The sequence below is a fragment of the Phalangium opilio genome, unplaced genomic scaffold (assembly GCF_054372755.1).
Source record: "Phalangium opilio isolate 3A_F unplaced genomic scaffold, DU_Popi_V2 ptg000106l_1, whole genome shotgun sequence".
Lineage (NCBI taxonomy): Eukaryota > Metazoa > Arthropoda > Arachnida > Opiliones > Phalangiidae > Phalangium > Phalangium opilio.
This window is the reverse complement of record NW_028324208.1, coordinates 3,318,899-3,339,644: the sequence shown is the minus strand read 5'-3', so window position 1 is coordinate 3,339,644 and position 20,746 is coordinate 3,318,899. Positions and strand designations below refer to the sequence as shown.

The 20,746-nt window shown below is 38.8% G+C and overlaps 1 non-coding gene across 1 annotated transcript; it reads left to right on the top strand.

Annotated features, from left to right (window-relative positions):
- The first annotated feature begins 1,322 nt into the window (after nucleotides 1-1,322).
- TRNAL-UAA (transfer RNA leucine (anticodon UAA)) lies at nucleotides 1,323-1,406 on the top strand. Its single transcript has one exon. It is a non-coding gene; the product is annotated as a tRNA-Leu (tRNA).
- Nucleotides 1,407-20,746: the final 19,340 nt, after the last annotated feature.

Below are 20,746 nucleotides of genomic sequence, written 5' to 3'. Positions count from 1 at the left end.
GTATATATACCCCAAAATTTGAAGAAAGCGGGGAAGAGGGGTACCCTTCACTTTAAACGTGAATATTAGAAAAGTTTGAGAAGATAATAGGTATAACTTTATTTTAAACGATTTAACTATTATTGATGTTAATTATTGAAGATTAAAATAATTAAAAATAATTATATTTATTTAAATATTGAAGATAAACCTCTCGTGCAAAGGGAGAGATTATCATTGCCTCCAAGATCTACCAAGGCCCAAACGTGCGATATATTTCCTTCATTGCCTCCTATATCTATCAAGGCCCGTGCATTGTGATATATTTCATTCATTGCCTCCTATATCTATCAAGGCACGTGCATTGTGATATATTTCATTCACTGCCACCTATATCTATCAAGGCCCAAGCATTGCGATATATTTTTCAAAACAACAACAAAAATGGGAAGCTCCTCTCAGAAACATAATAATTTCTTTTCTCTGTATATGAAATGAAAATATGGATAATATTGCGCTCCTTTAATGGTATGAATCCTTGCCTGTCTATTAATATTTTACCGTTTTTTACGTAGGAGTAATACGTTTTTAGCGAAGTCTAGAGAGGATAAACATAAGCGAGATTGTTTCGGAAAAAAATACTGCTTCCACTAATGGGTTTATACTCCTTGTTACTGTTGTATAGATTAATCATGATAAAAGCTTAAAAAATTACGAGAGGACAGACCACTTTATCCTCTTGTTTTATTCTTAATAAGAATATAAAACATTTATTTTGTATCAAAAAATATTTTTTGGTGCTAAGATTGCTTTAAAAAAATCTAAACGGTTAGGCATGATGATATTTTTCAAATCTAATGATATAACGCCCACCTAGTTGAAAATTGCCCTTTTTTATCCGCGGGAGCCATTCTTAATGAGAATTTCGATGCTAGTAGGTTGTCAATTAAACTACCGGTATATTATTGTTGTTGGAAGTTAAATTAAGTGGTTGTAAAGAGCCAGCAGGTTTTTGCCACTTCTTGTGAGTATTTGATTTTTGTATGTAAAATGGAGGAAGATAAAGTTGAGTGTAAGGATGAAATGCGGAAGCGCAAAGCGCGGGAAAGGATGAGGGCAAAAAGGTCGACGTTTTCATTGAATATTTAAGGTTCATATAATCTTCTCGACACGGAGAGGTAAAATTTTGGTTTTCCCAACTTGTTTTAATAACATATATCTCATACTCAGGAAAAGCTTCTCTAGCATGGCAACTATTGAGTGGCTTTATGGAGTATAGAATTCCGAGAGGTATTTTGGTGTTGTACTATAGCTTTTTTTTCAAGGAAAACGTTTTGAAGCGTGTCAGGATGGCCGAGTGGTCTAAGGCGTCAGATTTAAGCTCTGATCCTCGTATGAGGGCGTGGGTTCGAACCCCACTTCTGACAACGACTTGTTACCTCTCCGAGTGACGTATGTCACGGAGAGGTTCTAATTTCGACGTGTCTGTCTGTGTGTGTGTCTGTCTGTCCGTTGTTACACCCACGTGACCACGTTCGCAGTTTGCAAATCGGAGCAAACGTGTATTCAATTTCCAGACCGCATTTACAGTCTCGGAAATTGTATTCCACTTACAGGCTACTCCATTGCCTGTCTAACAACTCTGTTCATTTGTCCACCCCACATGAACACCAGTCAGAAATTACTGGCTTGTAAACACCACCACCTTCTCGTCTTTATCCACTCCACATGGACACCAGTCTGTACACCTGGCTTCTAACACCACCATCTTCTGGTCTTTGTTTTGAACTTCCCACATGGACACCAGTCTGTACACCTAGCCTCTAACACCACCATCTTCTGGTCTCTGTTTTTGTCCATCCCACATGGACACCAGTCTGTACACCTGGCTTCTAACACCACCATCTTCTGGTCTTCGTTTTTGTCCATCCCACATGGACACCAGTCTGTACACCTGGCTTCTAACACCACCATCATCCTTAAGGTTAAGACATACGCGGCGATCGGTTAGGGTTACGAGAAACGTCCGGCCTCTCTAAAGTGGGGCTTCCACCAAAGGTTCACGCAATTGCGCTGTTCTTATCCATAGCTGCGATTCGAAACCCTTATATACTACCTATTTGAGTAAGGCAAACAACAGTCATATCCTTCAATTCAAACGTCAATATTAGGCAAGTCTCTCAAGGTTGTTTAATTATTCTTTTTTAAAACGATGTAACGCTCAATAAGGCGAACAACTAACGAAGAAAATATTAAATATTAATTATATTTATTTTAATATTTAAGATAATCTCTTTTCTCAATTAAAAATTAATACGGAAAGAGTAAAAAAGCAGTCTATTTTTTGTCTGTGTATGTCTGTCCGTTGTCACACTAGTGCGCCGAGTTGGCAGTTCGCTTTGTTTAATGTGTTAAGAAATCCTACAGAACCTTAATATTCACTTTTTCCATGATATAAAGTGAATATGCGGAAATCTTTTTCGTAATTACGATACATTTAGTACTTTTGTAGCTTTAAAGCTCTGTTTCATTTTGATATTCTAAGGATGTTTTTTAATATTTTTATTTGAAATGGCTTTTTATATATTACTTAAACTATACTACATACGTATATAGAATAATCATTGGTTTACTTATTTCAAGAAGAAAGTTAAGGCCTGGATTCTGTCGGGTAAATCAAGTTTGATCCGCAATAGGCTTAGTGTCCTAAAGAGTAAATAATTGAGACCCGAGGTGGAGTAAACTTTGGGTTTTGATTATCGTGTCTGTAATGAAGGGACATTAACGGTTCAGAGTGAGCCGAAAGTTAAATACACGTTTAAATAATCAGATTTAGATTTTATAATAGAAGAAAGCATCACGGTAGCAATTAGATCAGTGAAAGGGCTAATCGTTATCGGGTTAGTGGTATGCATCAGAGAATGAACATAAAACTTATATATTCTTTGAAAATAATGATTTGAAACCGAACACTAGCGGATGATTATATATTTTGACCATGTTGAGAAAACTATTCAATGACTTAAGCCTCGTTAGTCAAAACAAAGCGAAAAAATGTTGCTCTAGTATTTCTATATTGAGTCGTATACTCGGAGAGGTAATATTTTGGTTTTCCCAACTTGTTTTACTTTAATAACATGTATCTCATGCTCAAGAAAGGCTTCCCTAGTATGGCAACAAGTGAGTAGCTTTATGGAGCATAGAATTCCGAGAGGTATTTTGGTGTTGCTTCATTTTCAAAGAAAACCTTTAAAATCGTGTCAGGATGGCCGAGTGGTCTAAAAAGTCAAATTTAAGCTCTGATCCTCGTATGAGGACGTTGGTTCGAACCCGACTTCTGACAAAGATTTGTTTCATTTTAATAACTTGTGTCTCATGCTCAGGAAAGGCTTCTCTAGTATGGCAAAATGTGAGTAGCTTTATGGAGCATAGAGATCCGAGAGGTGTTTTGGTGTTGTACAATAGCTTCAATTTCAAGGAAATCGTTTTAAAGCGTGTCAGGATGGCCGAGTGGACTAAGGCGTCAGATTTAAGCTCTTATGCTCGTATGAGGGCGTGGGTTCGAACCCCACTTCGAACAAGGATTTGTTTTACTTTAATAACATTTATCTCATACTCAGGAAAGGCTTCTCTAGTATGGAAACAAGTGAGTAGCTTTATGGAGCATAGAATTCCGAGAGGCATTTTGGTGTTGTACTATAGCTTCATTTTCAAGGAAAACAGTTAATAAGCGTGTCAGGATGGCCGAGTGGTCTAAGGCGTCATATTTAAGCTCTGATCCTCGTATGAGGGCGTGGGTTCGAACCCCACTTCTGACAACGATTTGTTTTACTTTAATAACATGTATCCCATGCTCAGGAAAGGCTTCTATAGTATGGCAAAATGTGAGTAGCTTTATGTAGCATAGGATTCCGAGAGGTATTTTGGTGTTGTACCATAGCTTCATTTTCAAGAAAACGTTTAAAAGCGTGTCACGGTGGCCCAGTGGTCTAAAGCGTCATATTTAAGCTCTGATCCTCGTATGAGGGCGTGGGTTCGAACCCCACTTCTGACAACGATTTGTTTTACTTTAATAACATGTATCCCATGCTCAGGAAAGGCTTCTCTAGTATGGCAAAATGTGAGTAGCTTTATGTAGCATAGGATTCCGAGATGTATTTTGGTGTTGTACTATAGCTTCATTTACAAGGAAAACGTTTTAAATCGTGTCAGGATGGCCGAGTGGTCTTAGCGTCAGATTTAAGCTCTGATCCTCGTATGAGGGCGTGGGTTCGAACCCCACTTCTGACAACGATTTGTTTTACTTTAATAACATGTATCTCATGCTCAGGAAAGGCTTCTCCAGTATGGCAACAAGTGAGTAGCTTTATGGAGCATAGAATTCCGAGAGGTATTTTGGTGTTGTAGTATACGTAGCTTCATTTTCAAGTAAAACGTCTAAAAGCGTGTCAGGATGGGCGAATGGTCTAAGGCGTCAGATTTAAGCTCTGATCCTCGTATGAGGGCGTGGGTTCGAACCGCACTTCTGACAAAGATTTGTTTTACTTTAATAACATATATCTCATACTCAGGAAAGGCTTCTCTAGTATGGCAACAAGTGAGTGGCTTTATGGAGCATAGAGATCCGAGAGGTGTTTTGGTGTTGTACAATAGCTTCAATTTCAAGGAAATCGTTTTAAAGCGTGTCAGGATGGCCGAGTGGACTAAGGCGTCAGATTTAAGCTCTTATGCTCGTATGAGGGCGTGGGTTCGAACCCCACTTCGAACAAGGATTTGTTTTACTTTAATAACATTTATCTCATACTCAGGAAAGGCTTCTCTAGTATGGAAACAAGTGAGTAGCTTTATGGAGCATAGAATTCCGAGAGGCATTTTGGTGTTGTACTATAGCTTCATTTTCAAGGAAAACATTTAATAAGCGTGTCAGGATGGCCGAGTGGTCTAAGGCGTCATATTTAAGCTCTGATCCTCATATGAGGGCGTGGGTTCGAACCCCACTTCTGACAACGATTTGTTTTACTTTAATAACATGTATCCCATGCTCAGGAAAGGCTTCTCTAGTATGGCAAAATGTGAGTAGCTTTATGTAGCATAGGATTCCGAGAGGTATTTTGGTGTTGTACCATAGCTTCATTTTCAAGAAATCGTTTTAAATCGTGTCAGGATGGCCGAGTGGTCTTAGCGTCAGATTTAAGCTCTGATCCTCGTATGAGGGCGTGGGTTCGAACCCCACTTCTGACAACGATTTGTTTTACTTTAATAACATGTATCTCATGCTCAAGAATGGCTTCTCCAGTATGGCAACAAGTGAGTAGCTTTATGGAGCATAGAATTCCGAGAGGTATTTTGGTGTTGTAGTATAGCTTCATTTTCAAGGAAAACGATCAATAGCGTGTCATGATGGGCGAGTGGTCTAAGGCGTCAGATTTAAGATCTGATCCTTGTATGAGGGCGTGGGTTCGAACCCCACTTCTGACAAAATATTGTTTCATTTTAATAACATATATCTCATACTCAGGAATGGCTTCTGTAGTATGGAAACAAGTGAGTAGCTTTATGGAGCATAGAATTCCGAGAGTTGTTTTGGTGTTGTACTATACGTAGCTTCATTTTCAAGTAAAACGTCTAAAAGCGTGTCAGGATGGGCGAGTGGTCTAAGGCGTCAGATTTAAGCTCTGATCCTCGTATGAGGGCGTGGGTTCGAACCGCACTTCTGACAAAGATTTGTTTTACTTTAATAACATATATCTCATACTCAGGAAAGGCTTCTCTAGTATGGCAACAAGTGAGTGGCTTTATGGAGCATAGAGATCCGAGAGGAATTTTGGTGTTGTACTATAGCTTCATTTTCAAGGAAAACTTTCAAAAGCGTGTTACGGTGGCCGAGTGGTCTAAGGCGTCATATTTAAGATCTGATCCTCGTATGAGGGCGTGGGTTCGAACCACACTTCTGACAACGATTTCTTTTACTTTAATAACATGTATCTCATGCTCAGGAAAGGCTTCTCTAGTATGGCAACAAGTGAGTAGCTTTATGGAGCATAGAATTCCGAGAAGTGTTTTGGTGTTGTACTATAGCTTAATTTTCAAGGAAAACGTTTAGAAGCGTGTCAGGATGGCCGAGTGGACTAAGGCGTCAGATTTAAGCTTTTATGCTCGTATGAGGGCGTGGGTTCGAACCCCACTTCGAACAAGGATTTGTTTTACTTTAATAACATTTATCTCATACTCAGGAAAGGCTTCTCTAGTATGGAAACAAGTGAGTAGCTTTATGGAGAATAGAATTCCGAGAGGTATTTTGGTGTTGTACTATAGCTTCATTTTCAAGGAAAACGTTTAAAAGCGTGTCACGGTGGCCCAGTGGTCTAAGGCGTCAGATATAAGCTATGATTCTCGTATGAGGGCGTGGGTTCGAACCCTACTTCTGACAAAGATTTGTTTTACTTTAATAACATAAATCTCATACTCAGGAAAGGCTTCTCTAGTATGGCAACAAGTGAGTGGGTTTATGGAGCATAGGGATCCGAGAGGTCTTTTGGTGTTGTACTATAGATTCATTTACAAGGAAAACGTTTTAAATTGTGTCAGGATGGCCAAGTGGTCTTAGCGTCAGATTTAAGATCTGATCCTCGTATGAGGGCGTGGGTTCGAACCGCACTTCTGACAAAGATTTGTTTTACTTTAATAACATATATCTCATACTCAGGAAAGGCTTCTCTAGTATGGCAACAAGTGAGTGGCTTTATCGAGCACAGAGATCAGAGAGGAATTTTGGTGTTGTACTATAGCTTCATTTTCAAGGAAAACTTTCAAAAGCGTGTCACGGTGGCCGAGTGGTCTAAGGCGTCAGATTTAAGATCTGATCCTCGTATGAGGGCGTGGGTTCGAACCCTACTTCTGACAAAGATTTGTTTTACTTTAATAACATAAATCTCATACTCAGGAAAGGCTTCTCTAGTATGGCAACAAGTGAGTGGCTTTATGGAGCATAGAATTCCGAGAAGTGTTTTGGTGTTGTACTATAGCTTAATTTTCAAGGAAAACGTTTAGAAGCGTGTCAGGATGGCCGAGTGGACTAAGGCGTCAGATTTAAGCTTTTATGCTCGTATGAGGGCGTGGGTTCGAACCCCACTTCGAACAAGGATTTGTTTTACTTTAATAACATTTATCTCATACTCAGGAAAGGCTTCTCTAGTATGGAAACAAGTGAGTAGCTTTATGGAGAATAGAATTCCGAGAGGTATTTTGGTGTTGTACTATAGCTTCATTTTCAAGGAAAACGTTTAAAAGCGTGTCACGGTGGCCCAGTGGTCTAAGGCGTCAGATATAAGCTATGATTCTCGTATGAGGGCGTGGGTTCGAACCCTACTTCTGACAAAGATTTGTTTTACTTTAATAACATAAATCTCATACTCAGGAAAGGCTTCTCTAGTATGGCAACAAGTGAGTGGGTTTATGGAGCATAGGGATCCGAGAGGTCTTTTGGTGTTGTACTATAGATTCATTTACAAGGAAAACGTTTTAAATTGTGTCAGGATGGCCAAGTGGTCTTAGCGTCAGATTTAAGATCTGATCCTCGTATGAGGGCGTGGGTTCGAACCGCACTTCTGACAAAGATTTGTTTTACTTTAATAACATATATCTCATACTCAGGAAAGGCTTCTCTAGTATGGCAACAAGTGAGTGGCTTTATCGAGCACAGAGATCAGAGAGGAATTTTGGTGTTGTACTATAGCTTCATTTTCAAGGAAAACTTTCAAAAGCGTGTCACGGTGGCCGAGTGGTCTAAGGCGTCAGATTTAAGATCTGATCCTCGTATGAGGGCGTGGGTTCGAACCCTACTTCTGACAAAGATTTGTTTTACTTTAATAACATAAATCTCATACTCAGGAAAGGCTTCTCTAGTATGGCAACAAGTGAGTGGCTTTATGGAGCATAGAGATCCGAGAGGTGTTTTGGTGTTGTACAATAGCTTCAATTTCAAGGAAATCGTTTTAAAGCGTGTCAGGATGGCCGAGTGGACTAAGGCGTCAGATTTAAGCTCTTATGCTCGTATGAGGGCGTGGGTTCGAACCCCACTTCGAACAAGGATTTGTTTTACTTTAATAACATTTATCTCATACTCAGGAAAGGCTTCTCTAGTATGGAAACAAGTGAGTAGCTTTATGGAGCATAGAATTCCGAGAGGCATTTTGGTGTTGTACTATAGCTTCATTTTCAAGGAAAACATTTAATAAGCGTGTCAGGATGGCCGAGTGGTCTAAGGCGTCATATTTAAGCTCTGATCTTCATATGAGGGCGTGGGTTCGAACCCCACTTCTGACAACGATTTGTTTTACTTTAATAACATGTATCCCATGCTCAGGAAAGGCTTCTCTAGTATGGCAAAATGTGAGTAGCTTTATGTAGCATAGGATTCCGAGAGGTATTTTGGTGTTGTACCATAGCTTCATTTTCAAGAAATCGTTTTAAATCGTGTCAGGATGGCCGAGTGGTCTTAGCGTCAGATTTAAGCTCTGATCCTCGTATGAGGGCGTGGGTTCGAACCCCACTTCTGACAACGATTTGTTTTACTTTAATAACATGTATCTCATGCTCAAGAATGGCTTCTCCAGTATGGCAACAAGTGAGTAGCTTTATGGAGCATAGAATTCCGAGAGGTATTTTGGTGTTGTAGTATAGCTTCATTTTCAAGGAAAACGATCAATAGCGTGTCATGATGGGCGAGTGGTCTAAGGCGTCAGATTTAAGATCTGATCCTTGTATGAGGGCGTGGGTTCGAACCCCACTTCTGACAAAATATTGTTTCATTTTAATAACATATATCTCATACTCAGGAATGGCTTCTGTAGTATGGAAACAAGTGAGTAGCTTTATGGAGCATAGAATTCCGAGAGTTGTTTTGGTGTTGTACTATACGTAGCTTCATTTTCAAGTAAAACGTCTAAAAGCGTGTCAGGATGGGCGAGTGGTCTAAGGCGTCAGATTTAAGCTCTGATCCTCGTATGAGGGCGTGGGTTCGAACCGCACTTCTGACAAAGATTTGTTTTACTTTAATAACATATATCTCATACTCAGGAAAGGCTTCTCTAGTATGGCAACAAGTGAGTGGCTTTATGGAGCATAGAGATCCGAGAGGAATTTTGGTGTTGTACTATAGCTTCATTTTCAAGGAAAACTTTCAAAAGCGTGTTACGGTGGCCGAGTGGTCTAAGGCGTCATATTTAAGATCTGATCCTCGTATGAGGGCGTGGGTTCGAACCACACTTCTGACAACGATTTCTTTTACTTTAATAACATGTATCTCATGCTCAGGAAAGGCTTCTCTAGTATGGCAACAAGTGAGTAGCTTTATGGAGCATAGAATTCCGAGAAGTGTTTTGGTGTTGTACTATAGCTTAATTTTCAAGGAAAACGTTTAGAAGCGTGTCAGGATGGCCGAGTGGACTAAGGCGTCAGATTTAAGCTTTTATGCTCGTATGAGGGCGTGGGTTCGAACCCCACTTCGAACAAGGATTTGTTTTACTTTAATAACATTTATCTCATACTCAGGAAAGGCTTCTCTAGTATGGAAACAAGTGAGTAGCTTTATGGAGAATAGAATTCCGAGAGGTATTTTGGTGTTGTACTATAGCTTCATTTTCAAGGAAAACGTTTAAAAGCGTGTCACGGTGGCCCAGTGGTCTAAGGCGTCAGATATAAGCTATGATTCTCGTATGAGGGCGTGGGTTCGAACCCTACTTCTGACAAAGATTTGTTTTACTTTAATAACATAAATCTCATACTCAGGAAAGGCTTCTCTAGTATGGCAACAAGTGAGTGGGTTTATGGAGCATAGGGATCCGAGAGGTCTTTTGGTGTTGTACTATAGATTCATTTACAAGGAAAACGTTTTAAATTGTGTCAGGATGGCCAAGTGGTCTTAGCGTCAGATTTAAGATCTGATCCTCGTATGAGGGCGTGGGTTCGAACCGCACTTCTGACAAAGATTTGTTTTACTTTAATAACATATATCTCATACTCAGGAAAGGCTTCTCTAGTATGGCAACAAGTGAGTGGCTTTATCGAGCACAGAGATCAGAGAGGAATTTTGGTGTTGTACTATAGCTTCATTTTCAAGGAAAACTTTCAAAAGCGTGTCACGGTGGCCGAGTGGTCTAAGGCGTCAGATTTAAGATCTGATCCTCGTATGAGGGCGTGGGTTCGAACCCTACTTCTGACAAAGATTTGTTTTACTTTAATAACATAAATCTCATACTCAGGAAAGGCTTCTCTAGTATGGCAACAAGTGAGTGGGTTTATGGAGCATAGAGATCCGAGAGGTATTTTGGTGTTGTACTATAGCTTCATTTACAAGGAAAACGTTTTAAATCGTGTCAGGATGGCCAAGTGGTCTTAGCGTCAGATTTAAGCTCTGATCCTCGTATGAGGGCGTGGGTTCGAACCCCACTTCTGACAACGATTTGTTTTACTTTAATAACATGTATCTCATGCTCAGGAAAAGCTTCTCCAGTATGGCAACAAGTGAGTAGCTTTATGGAGCATGAAATTCCGAGAGGTATTTTGGTGTTGTAGTATAGCTTCATTTTCAAGGAAAACGATCAAAAGCGTGTCATGCTGGGCGAGTGGTCTAAGGCGTCAGATTTAAGCTCTCATCATTGCATGAGGGCGTGGGTTCGAACCCCACTTCTGACAACGAATTGTTTCATTTTAATAACATATATCTCATACTCAGGAAAGGCTTCTGTAGTATGGAAACAAGTGAGTAGCTTTATGGAGCATAGAATTCCGAGAGGTGTTTTGGTGTTGTACTATAGCTTCATTTTCAAGGAAAATATTTAAAAGCGTGTCACGGTGGCCGAGTGGTCTAAGGCGTCAGATTTAAGCTATGATCCTCGTATGAGGGCGTGGGTTCGAACCCCACTTCTGACAAAAATTTGTTTTACTTCAATAACATAAATCTCATACTCAGGAAAGGCTTCTCTAGTATGGCAATAAGTGAGTAGCTTTATGGAGCATAGAATTCCGAGAGGTATTTTGGTGTTTAACTATAGCTTAATTTTCAAGGAAAACGTTCAAAAGCGTGCCATAATGGGCAAGTGGTCTAAGGCGTCAGATTTAAGCTCTGATCCTCGTATGAGGGCGTGGGTTCGAAAAACACTTCCGACAACGAATTGATTCATTTTAATAACATATATCTCATACTCAGGAAAGGCTTCTCTAGTATGGAAACAAGTGAGTAGCTTTCTGGAGAATAGAATTCCGAGAGGTATTTTGTTGTTGTACTATAGCTTCATTTTCAAGGAAAACGTTCAAAAGCGTGTCACGGTGGCGCAGTGGTCTAAGGCGTCAGATTTAAGCTCTGATCCTCGTATGAGGGCGTGGGTTCGAACCACACTTCTGACAAAGATTTGTTTCATTTTAATTACATATATCTCATACTCAGGAAAGGCTTCTCTAGTATGGAAACAAGTGAGTAGCTTTATGGAGAATAGAATTCCGAGAGGTATTTTGGTGTTGTACTATAGCTTCATTTTCAAGGAAAACGTTTAAAAGCGTGTCACGGTGGCGCAGTGGTCTAAGGCGTCAGATTTAAGCTCTGATCCTCGTATGAGGGCGTGGGTTAGAACCGCACTTCTGACAAGGATTTGTTTTACTTCAGTAACATATATCTCATACTCAGGAAAGGCTTCTCTAGTATGAAAAGAAGAGAGTAGCTTTATGGAGAATAGAATTCCGAGAGGTATGTTGGTGTTGTACTGTAGCTTCATTTTCAAGGAAAACGTTCCAAAGCGTGCCATGATGGGCGAGTGGTCTAAGGCGTCAGATTTAAGCTCTGATCCTCGTATGAGGGCGTGGGTTCGAACCCCACTTCTGACAACGAATTGTTTCATTTTAATAACATATATCTCATACTCAGGAAAGGCTTCTGTAGTATGGAAACAAGTGAGTAGCTTTATGGAGCATAGAATTCCGAGAGGTGTTTTGGTGTTGTACTATAGCTTCATTTTCAAGGAAAATATTTAAAAGCGTGTCACGGTGGCCGAGTGGTCTAAGGCGTCAGATTTAAGCTATGATCCTCGTATGAGGGCGTGGGTTCGAACCCCACTTCTGACAAAAATTTGTTTTACTTCAATAACATAAATCTCATACTCAGGAAAGGCTTCTCTAGTATGGCAATAAGTGAGTAGCTTTATGGAGAATAGAATTCCGAGAGGTATTTTGGTGTTGTACTATAGCTTCATTTTCAAGGAAAACGTTTAAAAGCGTGTCACGGTGGCGCAGTGGTCTAAGGCGTCAGATTTAAGCTCTGATCCTCGTATGAGGGCGTGGGTTCGAACCGCACTTCTGACAAGGATTTGTTTTACTTCAGTAACATATATCTCATACTCAGGAAAGGCTTCTCTAGTATGAAAAGAAGAGAGTAGCTTTATGGAGAATAGAATTCCGAGAGGTATGTTGGTGTTGTACTGTAGCTTCATTTTCAAGGAAAACGTTTCAAAGCGTGCCATGATGGGCGAGTGGTCTAAGGCGTCAGATTTAAGCTCTGATCCTCGTATGAGGGCGTGGGTTCGAACCCCACTTCTGACTAAGATTTGTTTTACTTTAATAACATAAATCTCATACTCAGGAAAGGCTTCTCTTGTATGGCAACAAGTGAGTGGCTTTATGGAGCATAGAGATCCGAGAGGTATTTTGGTTTTGTACTATAGCTTAATTTTCAAGGAAAACGTTTAAAAGCGTGTTAGGAGTGCCGAGTGGTCTAAGCGGCAGATTTAAGCTCTGATCCTCGTATGAGGGCGTGGGTTCGAACCCCACTTCTGACAACGATTTGTTTTACTTTAATAACATGTATTTCATGCTCAGGAAAGGCTTCTCTAGTATAGCAACAAATGAGTAGCTTTATGGAGCATAGAAATCCGAGAGGTATTTTGGTGTTGTACTATAGCTTCATTTTCAAGGAAAACGAATAAAAGCGTGTCATGATGGGCGAGTGGTCTAAGGCGTCCGATTTAAGCTTTGATCCTCGTATGAGGGCGTGGGTTCGAACCCCTTTTCTGACAACGATTTCTTTTACTTTAATAACATGTATCTCATGCTCAGGAAAGGCTTCTCTAGTATGGCAACAAGTGAGTAGCTTTATGGAGCATAGAATTCCGAGAGGTGTTTTGGTGTTGTACTATAGCTTAATTTTCAAGGAAAACGTTTAAAAGCGTGTCAGGATGGCCGAGTGGACTAAGGCGTCAGATTTAAGCTTTTATGCTCGTATGAGGGCGTGGGTTCGAACCCCACTTCGAACAAGGATTTGTTTTACTTTAATAACATTTATCTCATACTCAGGAAAGGCTTCTCTAGTATGGAAACAAGTGAGTAGCTTTATGGAGCATAGAATTCCGAGAGGCATTTTGGTGTTGTACTATAGCTTCATTTTCAAGGAAAACAGTTAATAAGCGTGTCAGGATGGCCGAGTGGTCTAAGGCGTCATATTTAAGCTCTGATCCTCGTATGAGGGCGTGGGTTCGAACCCCTCTTCTGACAACGATTTGTTTTACTTTAATAACATGTATCCCATGCTCAGGAAAGGCTTCTCTAGTATGGAAACAAGTGAGTAGCTTTATGGAGAATAGAATTCCGAGAGGTATTTTGGTGTTGTACTATAGCTTCATTTTCAAGGAAAACGTTTAAAAGCGTGTCACGGTGGCGCAGTGTTCTAAGGCGTCAGATTTAAGCTCTGATCCTCGTATGAGGGCGTGGGTTCGAACCGCACTTCTGACAACGATTTGTTTTAACCTCTCCGTGTGACGTAGTCCAGCGTTCGCAGTTATCGTATCGGAGCAAACGTGTTCGCCATTTCCCAACTGCTTTCACAGTCACGGAAATAGCTCCTCTACTTGAGTTCTCACACCACCATCTTCTGGTCTTTGTCCATCCCACACGGACACCAGTCTTTACATTCTGGCTTCTAATCACCACCATCTTCTGGTCTTCGTCCATTCCACTTGGACACCAGTCTGCACTTCCACTGGCTTCTAATCACCACCATCTTCTGGTCTTCGTCCATTCCACTTGGACACCAGTCTGCACTTCCGCTGGCTTCTAACACCACCATCTAATGGTCTTCCGTCTATTCCACATAGACACCAATCTGTATCATTGGCTTCTACTCCATTATCATCGTTTGGTTTTAGGATATACGCGGCGATCAACTAGGGTTACGAGAAACGTCTAGCCTCCCTAAGGTGGGATCGCCACCAAAGGTTTTCGCAATTGCGCTTTTTCCTTACTGTTATAATGGAAACGAATCGTATATATACCCCAAATTTGAAAAAAGCGGGCAAGAGGGGTACCCTTCACTTTAAACGTCAATATTAGCAAAGTTTGAGAAGATAATAGGTATAACTTTATTTAAACGATTTAACTATTATTAATGTTAATTATTGAAGATTAAAATAATTAAAAATAATAATATTTATTTAAATATTAAAGATAAACCTCTCGTGCAAAGATAGAGATTATCATTGCCTCCTATATCTACCAAGGCCCGTGCGTGCGATATATTTCCCTCATTGCCTCCTATATCTATCAAGGCCCGTGCATTGTGATATATTTCATTCATTGCCTCCTATATCTATCAAGGCCCGTGCATTGCGATATATTTTTCAAAACAACAACAAAAATGGGAAACCCCAACTCAGAAACATAATAACGTTTTCATTGGATACTTAAGTTTATATAATCTTCCTGACACGGAGAGGTAATATTTTGGTTTTCCCAACTTGTTATCTTTGCTATTAGCTAGCTTATTATCTTGGTCTATTTCTCATCCAGTCTATTCCAATCAGTAACTTTGTTTTCTACTTCATTCTCATCGTCGGGCGCAATTTTTACCACGCCACCAGAAAATAGACATTTTGACCTATTTTTGTTTGTTAATGTAGCTTTGCTTGATTCAGTAAAATTGAGAATTAGTTTTTTATATATTATCTGACAGATTAGATTTTTATTTTGATAAATAATATTTTAATCTTTCTAGAATTCTCAACTAGACCAGCTGTAACTGTCCGGAGAATCCCGAGACTTCCGTTTGAAAATTCGCCCATGCGCAGAGAGAGAGAAAATACGAAGGTTGAAAGTCTCATTTTTTATTCTGCTGAACGGACGCCTAAGCGAATCGTCTTTTGTAAGGTAAGACGTAGTAATTCATGGTACAATATTATTTGTTAGGCCTATAGCCGATAGAATTTGTCTGCCACGTTACAAAGTGCTACATGTTGTAGGAGATATTCTACTAAACAATTTAGAAAAACTCTTGACAATTTAAACCAAATCCTTTATCGTGAAAATTAGTTGAACATGTGTTTTTGTCGAGGCTACAAAGTAGCTTTTAGCGAAGCGAGCGACTAGAGCAAGTACTTTTAGTTGAATCCTTTGGTTGAATTTACATGGTTCTAGAGTACCTAAAAGGTTAGTTTTAAAATGGTAAAAACTTTATGCAAGCCAAGGCATTTTTTATTTATTTGCGTACATTCTACATCGCATTAGAACACTTAAAACTAGAATAGGGTATTTACTTTTTTTTATTCGAGTAAAACTATGGTTTGAGATGGGTAAGAATGCGCCAAGAAATTTTACTAAGGGGAGAAGGCAGATAGTTAAGTCAATATTCAGTGTGTTCCCGGTAAAATGTGCATCCAATTTTCACACATATACAATTTGAAAATATTGGAAAAATTTTTTCGTCCGCAAACAGGCAATGTTTGAAAAAGTTGATGTTTACAAGTGTGTCTTAAATATTAAAATTTTTCAATATCTGAGTCTTCAGTCGGTCAATTTTCCAATGATCTTATTCATTGTGAGTAGTCAAAACCTGTTCGTACATATGTTTATTAATCTATGGACAGCGGAGTTCAAGAATTATGTTCGGCAGGGTTTTAACTAGTGATACATTATATTGTAAAGGTTAACTTTATGGTTGTCTCGTCTTAAACCTTGTATTTTCGGTTTTGATTCCTTCAGCGACATCAGAAGTGTAAATACATTTTCCAAAATCAGACCCAATAAGGCTATGGCGTTTCCCACGAGAAAAACCATAATGAGACTCGCGATTTCCTTGACAGATATCGGAGAAAAGGCGTCTTTGGGCTTTCTCCATTGAAGGACATCGATAGAATAGCGTGATTTATACAAAATACCAAATGCGAGGTCGTTTTCGGTCCATAACTCAACCCTGAGGGGGAAAAAATTAACAACCTAAAATTACTTCAATTAGTGTTTGATTTGGATGTAATTAACAACGGAGCCAGGTAACGGAACTAGATTTCTTGGGTTCTAATGAGAAAAAAACCCACCGGATTTAATAGGTTTTACCCACCATAAGTCACTCAAAAACCCATTTAATGAAACCCATCACTAAAATATTTGTTGACTTAATTTCGTTTAAAGATACCTTAAGATATTTATTGCTTCAAATTCAAAGGTATTCATTATTTTTATTTTTTTTGAAACAAATTAATTTTTTTTAGTAAACATTGACAACTACGATTCAAGCAAATGCTAAAAAAACCCCTCCCCTCAAACAACCGATATCCCGCTGGATTGTGTTTTTACGAATGAGGCCTACCCTGATGTTTCGCTGACTCAAAATTTAAGTTTCTTACATTTTGTTGACGTTTTCCATGTACTTAGATCGCGAAAAATTGTTTGAAACAGCGAAAACCACTGAACTATTTTCTATCGAAGGCGACAAGTAATATTTTTCGGTGTATTGCATTTTGTTACTCATCGCTAGGTTTTCCAAGACAATAAATTGGAGCAGCATTGTCGATATGACCATGAACTTTCTGTCAAATCCTTTGAATCCCGCGGTGTGCGCAAACTCTTCTCCCAAAACTGCCCTCTCTACAGAGAGCATGGATGAGGGAGGAATCCCGTACAGTAGTTTCCCGTACTTCTTCTCGTTCGACCTTGCCTGGATATGAAAATTATTGCTGCAATGCCTAACAGATAATTCGTCATTCATGCAACGACACATACCTTTCTGATTAAGGACGTGAATTCGTCAGAACCCTCCCAGAAGAAGACGTTATGGAAATCTTGTTTGACGAGTTGGTCGATGGTGTCCACCGTATCGTAGACTTTCTCTGTGAAATTCGACTTCAACTTGCCTGATATTTCGAAGAAAATGAAAGTGGTCGCGATCAACCAGGACATGGCCGCCACTCTCCAAGTCATCGTTTTCTCGACACGGCTGTACGCTGCAACCACAAGTACAAGTCCGTTTTCAAGTATGGATTTACTACACCATTTAAAGACGAAATAACTTACGTTCGTAGAAGAATATCAGAAAGTTTTGCCATAGTTTTTCAACTATAGTATGGAATAACACGCGGCCATTTTGTTTCCTGTGATTGGCCACAGCCAAGATAATTGACACAGCCAATAGACTCGTCATCCAAGCTAAGGTGAACTGCATATCATAGCGAGGGCCATGAGACAATATCACGCATGATTAAAACTATAGTTGTGCGCTTTTTTTTACATAGCGAATATTTACCTGTCCTTCCATGCTGAGAAAAGACAGAGATGGTTTCTTTGTCATTTCCGGGACTGAAGATACGATGAAGGTGGCCAGCGAGTCATAGACGGCCGTCATTCTTGCTTTCATTTGAGGGGAAACGAAATTCTCTGCTTGGATAGGAAACATCACCAAGTCCATCGTCTGACAAGTTGTAGTCCATTAACGAGCACTTGTCTTTCTCCGTTCTTATACTTGAAATTTATGTTTAGAGAAAACTGATTTTTATCTGCTCTATCGCGTATTATAATATTTAATTGCAATCATAGCATTTACAGTATTTTAAGATCTCTGATAATCAGCATAATGCTATTAATGCACAATCGCAGTTTAAATGATAAATCTCTCACTTCTTGGGTTAATTTAGATTAAAATGGGAACAAGGTGCTACTGCGTTTGAAGATTGTTTTCACCTCTGGTAAGTCGCCTTCTTCCCGAAATGTCTTAATGTCCTCTTGTTGAAAAGGAATAAGACCAAGGCTTCGTAGAATCAGAAAATAATTTATATTCAGGATTTTAATTAACTTCAACTAGACTTTACCTTAAATTGAACCTTTTCCTGTAACACTCTTTCAACATATCGTATAATTGAATGCCAGATTCCATAACCTCAGTTTCCTAGGACAGAATAATATTTCAGTCACTAATGGAAATGGCTGTCGATAAAAAATACGTGTCAAGTAAAAATAATACTGATAATTTTGCAATTACCTCTATGAACCCAAACCTTATATCGTACATGTCTGTGAAGGCTGTTTGCAGCTATCCAAAAAGCAAATTTTTTGATGAGACTGAGAAATTAATCAGCAAGTGAGGAATTTTTCGTTAATAGAGTTAGTGAACAATTGTACTAAATGTTAAATACTTTAAATATTACTGGCTACGATTTTCTAAGATGACCACGGAATCCCGAATTGGAAAAATATTTCTTAATGAGTGTTGGAACTCTATCACTGAAATGTGCATTTTGAGATTATGATAGAGTAAATATTTTTACCTTAATTATTCCCATCATGTTGACTGATTACTAAAGTATAATTCAAGCGTGAAATTTCTTTAAAGCTGTTTAAAATGGGAAACAAAAATTTGGTTATATTTGGTGTTCTACATTTCACCATAAACCAGGAGACTCGCTAACAGCCTGGAACCGTCTAACAGTGTTTAAAGGCTTCGAGTCAACTTATTTTCTCAAAGTTGATATTTAACCTCCGCCAGCTATTGCACGTTTTAATTTGCGTGTTCGTATTGTAATTGGGACGTGGTTTACCGCATTGCGAGTAAAGACGTTAATCTAGCTTAAATCAGTCGCAAACTTTCTTATTCCACCAGATTCTAGTTCCTGCGTGCTTCTGGTAAAATTAACTTTATGTTTGGCATTGCAGGCGAGTGAAACATTCGTGAGTTAAACCGTTAAATTAAATCGACCCGACTTTAACAGCGGCTCTTAAAACCTTCTCTCAAAGTTCGTGCTAAATAAACTTAACTTTCAAAAGATAATTGCTCTGGCATTTTAACTTTACTTCCCTCATTTTCTTCCGTAAATCCATCGACCCGACTTTGTGCCGAGGCGAATGTGAAAAGGGTAAACCTACGGCATTTCCCAGTAATTTTAGACTTTTAAAATAGAACTCTAATTAACCAAACTTCAAAAAAAATGAAAAATTATTTTCAATTTATGCAAAATCGTACGTGGCTTAAATTTATTACTTATCATATTTCTTCAGGGACTATTCATTAGAACGAAAATGCTGATTGATTGAAGCTTTGGCAAATCTCATTGAATTTGATCGTACCAGAAGTAAAAAGCGTGAAGTACGTATCAAAGAGGGTTTCGCGAAGCGTCGAGTTATGGTTTTTTTTCGCCTTCCAAGAATCTAGTTTTTGGTAAGAACTCGCGGATGAATACGTCTACCCGAAACTGTTTACATTTCGTCTTACCAGCTTGAATGGTTTTAGTTAGAGATAGGTACAGCATCCGTTTACTTTATGTTCAATTCTTGCTTAATGCGAGATAGCTTGTAACATCTAGTTGGACTTCTCAAATTTCGACAAAATGTAAAATTCTTCAACCCCCAAATTTAATTTCCAATACAGACAAGTCTTTTAGATGAATCCACATCTATTTTCTTTTGAGTAAAGCAAAAGTATGTCTTTTTTAGGTTTAAGCAGAAGTACATCTATATCTTTTAGATTTAAACAAAAGTACATCTATATTATTTAGATTTAAGAAAAAGTAAATCTATTTTATTTAGATTTAAGCAAAAGTACATCTATTTTAGATTTTAAGCAAAAGTACTCGTAATTTATTTAGATTTTAAGCAAAAGTACACGTATTTTTAGCAAAAGTACATAAACTTTATTTAGATTTAAGCTAGCTAACGTCTATTTTCTTCATATTTAAGCAGAAATATTGATGTTTTGAAATTGATATTTTGTTTTAAGCAGGAGTATTTTTATTCAGAAACTATATTACTTTATAAGTAAGTAGACGTATGTATTTTCAGTTATTTATATTTAGTTTTAAGCATGAACATTACTTATCACAATTTTCTCTTACTTTTTAAAGCAATATCTTTTCAACAAACTGACTGTAAATACAGGTTTTTTAAAAAAAAATCTTCAGTGGGTATAAATACTAACGTATTGAAATTCCCAAGTAGTTCTAAAAGCCGGCAACCAAACATGCCATACACCCGAGATTGTGAGACGGCTATCGAGGCGGAAAACGCTGAGTCACGTGCGGAGAACTAACTGTAAATTTAGGGTGAAAACTGAGTAGTACATTTGAAATTTCATCCATGCGCAAAGAGAGATAGAATACTCCTTTTCCTCTTACTCACAAAATTTAACGGGGGGAGGGTTAGGGGTAGCGAGTCATATTTTATCATCTGCTGAACGAGCGTCTAAGAGAAATCCCTTGTTTATGGTAAGAGGTGGGAATACGTTAGTATTCATATATTTTCATGATAATATTTTATGACGGTTAACTCGATGTAAACGTCGTCTCGAGACCTTTGCTGCGGATCTCGAGTTCTTCAAAGCCAGCAGAAGGAATAAAGCATATTCCAATATTAATGCCAATACCGCGATGATCTTTCCCATGTAGTACAGAGAAATAAGCCTTTCGATTTCCTTCACGGATATCGGAGAAAAATCGTCCTCAGGCCGATTCCATTGGATGAGATCGAGCGA